The sequence below is a fragment of the Meleagris gallopavo genome (genome assembly GCF_000146605.3).
Source record: "Meleagris gallopavo isolate NT-WF06-2002-E0010 breed Aviagen turkey brand Nicholas breeding stock chromosome 6 unlocalized genomic scaffold, Turkey_5.1 Chr6_random_7180001949261, whole genome shotgun sequence".
Taxonomy (NCBI): Eukaryota; Metazoa; Chordata; class Aves; order Galliformes; family Phasianidae; genus Meleagris; species Meleagris gallopavo.
Genome location: NW_011096425.1, coordinates 14549 through 19825, shown reverse-complemented (window position 1 = coordinate 19825; position 5277 = coordinate 14549). Strand labels below are relative to the sequence as shown.

The window sequence follows — 5277 nt, the reverse complement described above, 5'->3', positions numbered from 1 at the left end:
AACCCTTCCCAGCTAATGCCTGATGATCCCCACTTAACAGTGCCACTGTTCTCAAAAAGCCTCCCCAACCAAATCAGTAACCAGTAGAGGCAAAACCATGGAAGTTACACCCTGACAACAGATAACTTGTCTTTAACATTTTGCTGATATTCTGTTGCTGGGCAAAATTTCTTCTCAACCAGTAGATTTATTTTAAGAACAGTATTTCTTTTCCACAACTGATAAGTGACACTACTTACACTCACACTTGTAAGTGGCACTACTTCTAAACATAGCAAGTAAACAGCAAGGTGTCTCACTCGGCATGTAAGACTCTTATATTTTGCATGATAGAACACTTACAAAAAAGGCATTTTGCCTTTTTTGGTTTAGAAACAAAGGCTGGAGAACCTAAAACTGCCAGTGATATAAATTTCCTGGAGAAAACAAGAATCACAACTTCAATTCTGAGACAATTTCCAATTATGCTGTCACAGATGTGGTTCCATTGCCTTATTCTGGGAATATTCCCTAATGCAGAAGCAGAATTCAGTCTCTCTGTTCTGTGGGGACTGCACAGATGGCCAGGCAGTGGCAAGCAGGCAGACCTCGCTTTCACCTGCCTGTTCTGCATCCAGAAACACACACAAGTGTTACAATTAATTTCATTCTGCACTCTCTCCCTGAGGCTTAGCGTTGAATCCCAACTTTGCTCATGGGCGTGTAGAGGAGCGTTCGCTGCTGCAGGAGCCAAGTCGAAGCCTCCTCCATTCATTGTTTGCAGATCCTAATTCCTTCTACACACGTAAGAATTGAAGTATAGTAATCAGTGTGCTAGACCAATGCTGCTCAGGAAAGAGCATGTGAAACAGGAAATTGCTGGGCACATGCTTTCAATTTCCAGAAACCAGCAATTTTCAAACTCTTTAAATGTCACCAGAGGAGCTATGCTCCTTAAACAGAACTAGTCACTTTCAAAATAATGTATACTTTTGAACTCTTCTGTAGTTTCCAGTATGGACTTTCACAATTCACTCATGTATTGAATGAAAAGGCATCCCATTTTGTTTGGTTTTAATCTTTCACCTGCAAATCTACAAAAGAAAACACACACACAAAAATGGATTTTCTACAGTAGGAACAACCTTCAGTCAGTTTCTGAGATGTACTCCTACTTCAAGATTCCTGTAAAAGAAGATTCTGACAAAAAGAGAGAGGCAGCATACAATGTGTGAAAAGAGCAAATACTTTAAATGTTAATGATCTTCAATTCTCAAAGCTGCTTTAATTTTCCTGCCTGCTGTGCCTGGTCTCCTTGGTGTTGAACTAAGAAAAAACAGTCAACTTCATTACAAGAAGGGGAGAATACCTTTCGTTTCTTGGAGGCCCCTTTGGCACCAGGCACAGCTTCACAAACACGACTGATTGCTTCCCTGAAAAGACAGAAAAAAGGTTTATGGCAAATGAACATGTGGGTTTCTTCATTGTACTTCTGAAATGCACTAGAAAAGACAGTATCTCTGCTCACATGTGAGGACAGTTAGCGAGTCAGTGAGCTTTCCTCACCAATAACAGAGCCACTATTCTGATTTGGACCATTTCAGAGTAAACCAGAAGGCAACAAGCATCCAGCATTAATGCAAGGAGAAATGCAAGGAGAAAACTGCAAAGGATAAAAGTATTTTCTCACACTATTAAAAAGATCTTTCATCGCTTTAAATTAGAATATTTATTTTAATACTTTCTTCCATTTCTCATTTCCATATCTTACTAGGCCACGAGGAATCAGAACACAATACATGCATTTAATTAACGTTGCTTTACACCTTTATTTTAATACTTTCCTGTAAAACAAGGGTTAGTAACAATTCTTTATCTCACTACACACTTCTTCAGACACAGCAAAAAAACTTTTTTGGCTTCAGACAATACTGCAATATTCTTGGTAATACGCATGGTGTACAAAGTGTGTTTTGACACAATTTTAACTGATAATGTATTCAATATGCGCTAAGTAATTTATTTGTGACCATATTTTTGCTATTGTAATCAAAATTAGTGCCCTAAACACTTTTCCTCCATTTTCTTCATTCTTATCACCTTATACCGCATTAAGTGAAAGAAAATCATGTTGAAAATGAACTTGCATGAGGAGAGTAACCATGTACTAGTAATTTTTTTTCAAATTGTACAGCAACAACAAATCCTTTATATGCTTTCAGTACTTAACAAACAATTACAAAAATGGTCAATCATCTGGCTGTTGTTTAAAATGTGCTACTGTGCATATCCAGACATTTCTGTGACAATTATCTACAGTGCTAACTGTACTATTAATAGACCTGCACCACTGACACTGCAATACAGAATTGTTGCACGGAGTACAGTAAAGCTGACTGCAAATTTTGTCTATTTAAATATAAATTGGGAATAATAGTTCATTGTCTTTAGACCTAAAATCTTGCAAAAAGTGTGTATTTTATGCAAAAAATATATGGAACGAAATACAATTAACTGTGAAATAAAGAACAGTCAAAATACTCAAAGCATAGAAACACAATCTTGATAAGAATATGTATTATTTTAATTTTGTGCCATATGCAGGATGTTTTTTCAACAACACATTAAGTGAATGCATAGGATCAACAAGAGAGTCTAGAGAGAAACATCATATATGTTTCAGCATTCAATTTGTAACAGCTCAGCAAATGTCACAGATTTACCTATACATACTTAGTAATTAATATGTAGGTGTGCGTGGGTTGGTTTTACTTAGGGCAGGCCCAAAGTTCAAGTCATCTGAAAGAACTGCATGATATTTTGGGAGGAGAGTAGGTAGTAACAAGCCTTGCAGCAGGTTTAAAATCGTGCCATTCTGAAGCAAGATCTAATGAAACAAATAATCAAAAAGCTTTCAAATCCTTTCTTCAGGTCTAGAGGAGAGCTTGTGTTTTCTTCAGGTCTAGAGGAGAGCTTGTTTTTTCTCCCAGCTACATCTAATAAAATTGCCTCTCACTACAAATTCTGTCTTGTCTATGTCCTTATACCATCACAGCTGCAATAGCGCTCCATTTCACAGTACAGTACTCGTTCCTACATTCAACACAGCACTTCTTTGAACCCAAACAAATCTTTTAGTTAAAGTAGCTACTAACTTTTCTCACATGAAAGGTAAAAAAGTTTGTTTAAATAAGCAGCTCTGATATATCTTAGAAGTAGAGCACAGCAAGTATCACAAATGCTTATTGCCACAAGATACTCAGACGTAGGCTACTTCTGAAAATGTAATGACGAAAAATAAATTTTCTTCTTCTCTGCCAGAAAAGATTTTCTTAGTATTACACAAAACCAGCAGACATTATTTTATACAGAGGCCTTTATCTTGTTACCAAACTCAACATTGTTGTTTTCCATCTCCTTCTTATACTGTACTGGACCTTTTGAAGGCAATGTGGCAGGAAGCCCAAGACTCTCAGATCCACACCTCGTCCTTCTCCCACTGCAAACTGCTGTCACAGATGCACCACCAGAACTTCATCCTCTTTGTCCCCATCCTTACTGTTATCAATGGCACAATGGACACAGTGAGATTCCTCTTAAGTTTTGCCTATTACAAAAAGGCTTTGCATTTTAGATTCAGTGTGCTTGATAGATGAATTTGTCCATAATTTCCTTTCTCCTCCTATTGCCTCCCTCATTTTCTATCTTTTGCAGCAATGTGAAGTGAGCAGGAAGAAAAGGAAATTTTCTGGTCATTTTTTGGCCTGGCCAAAACTGTTTACAAGTGAATGCATAGGATCAACAACAACAACAAATCCTTTATATACTTTCAGTACTTAATAAACGATTACAAAAATGTGCTGGTGCAGGGTTGGGGTTTGTAATATTTCTGGTACTGCCTTTTGTGTTTGGCATCTCCAAGTTAACAGGCATAAAGCACATAACTCAACAGACCAATCTGACTCAAGGACCTTGTTGATCAAAACCATGGCTTGATTGTGCAACAGAAAATGAATCAGCTCTAGAGGGGCTGGAGACAGCAGGGCAGCCTTGGTTTCTGTGGACCAGTTGGGAAAGCATAGAACAGCTGAAAAGCCAGGGTACACATCCTCCTATTCAATAACAAAGCACTATAGATTTTACTGGAACAGTCCTTCCTTTCAGTAAAATACTTCAGTTTTATTGAACTCAGTGTTCCCAAATGCGTGAGTGCTGGAAGTGGAAGGAAGACCTCAGAAAGGTGACAGCACATTGAGATGCATGTCAGGTAAGCAAGTAATTTGAACTGAAATTTGACAATTTGTTTAAAGTCCATTTTTAAAAACACTGTGAATACTAAATCTACTCAAACAATTGCAAGGTTTGAGTTAATGCTTTTGGTAAAAATACTGGGAACTTCAGAAAATATATTATTAAATAAATTGCTTAGGTGAGATCAGTGAAGTGTGGCAACAGTCCTTTATGTACCTATAACAAAAGGTTCAGTACTTTTCTGCCAGGGTTACAGAGAAGTGTTACAGATGAAAACAAGAAGAAAAAGGGCAGGTGAATATCTGCCACGACATAGACATGCACTTTTCTGGGGGAGAGGGTGAAGGTTCCTGGATCTCTATTCAGAATATTCTAAATCATCTTTTGGGGTCTTTACACGGAAAGTCATCTAAAGACATCTTAAAGGCCTTCTTTTAGCTTACATTGCCAAGCAGTACAGGGGAGACAGTGTTCCTCTTTTAAGCTTAATAGATTTGCAAATGCCTAGCGTTAGTACCTGAACCACAAATATGCCCAGAAATAGAAACAGCTGCTAGGCTGAGAGTGCAATTAGCTGATGTGCATACAAATCCTTGCTTATGGAACGCAAAAGGAGAAATTCTGAATGCCTGGCTGAACAGCTACATGGACTTTGCAAAAGTTGGATGTGACTTGATTTTCCTTCTGGTAGGAGTTATTTGACAGAGGCAGACAATACATCTTTCTACGCCACATGCCATTTTAATCACTGGGCAGAGACTAACACCAGTGTTAATACTGATATCTTCTAAAATTAGCTACTGTGCTGTCTGCATGAGGAACCAAATGCTGAGCTCCAAATCTGTCCAAGGGTATTTCCTATTCTGCAGGTGGTCATACTGTGGAGTCACTTTCTTGGCACAAAACTTGTTTTGCATTTTGGAAATATTTTCAACATACAAATATATCCAGTGAAAAATTACCTGTGTGCATTTCCCCAGACTGACATATTCTACCTTGAAATGACTCAATATCTCTCTCAGAAAAAAAAAAAAACATTTTATAATG

General features: G+C 37.7%; 1 long non-coding RNA gene across 2 annotated transcripts in view; it reads right to left on the bottom strand.

Annotated features, from left to right (window-relative positions):
- The window catches only part of LOC109364169, an 18169-nt gene that overhangs the window by 1042 nt on the left and 11850 nt on the right, over positions 1-5277 (bottom strand). For both annotated transcript variants that reach the window (XR_002110199.2, XR_002110201.2), the window contains one exon: positions 1349-1412. This is a non-coding gene — a long non-coding RNA (uncharacterized LOC109364169). The remainder of the gene's footprint in view (positions 1-1348; positions 1413-5277) is intronic.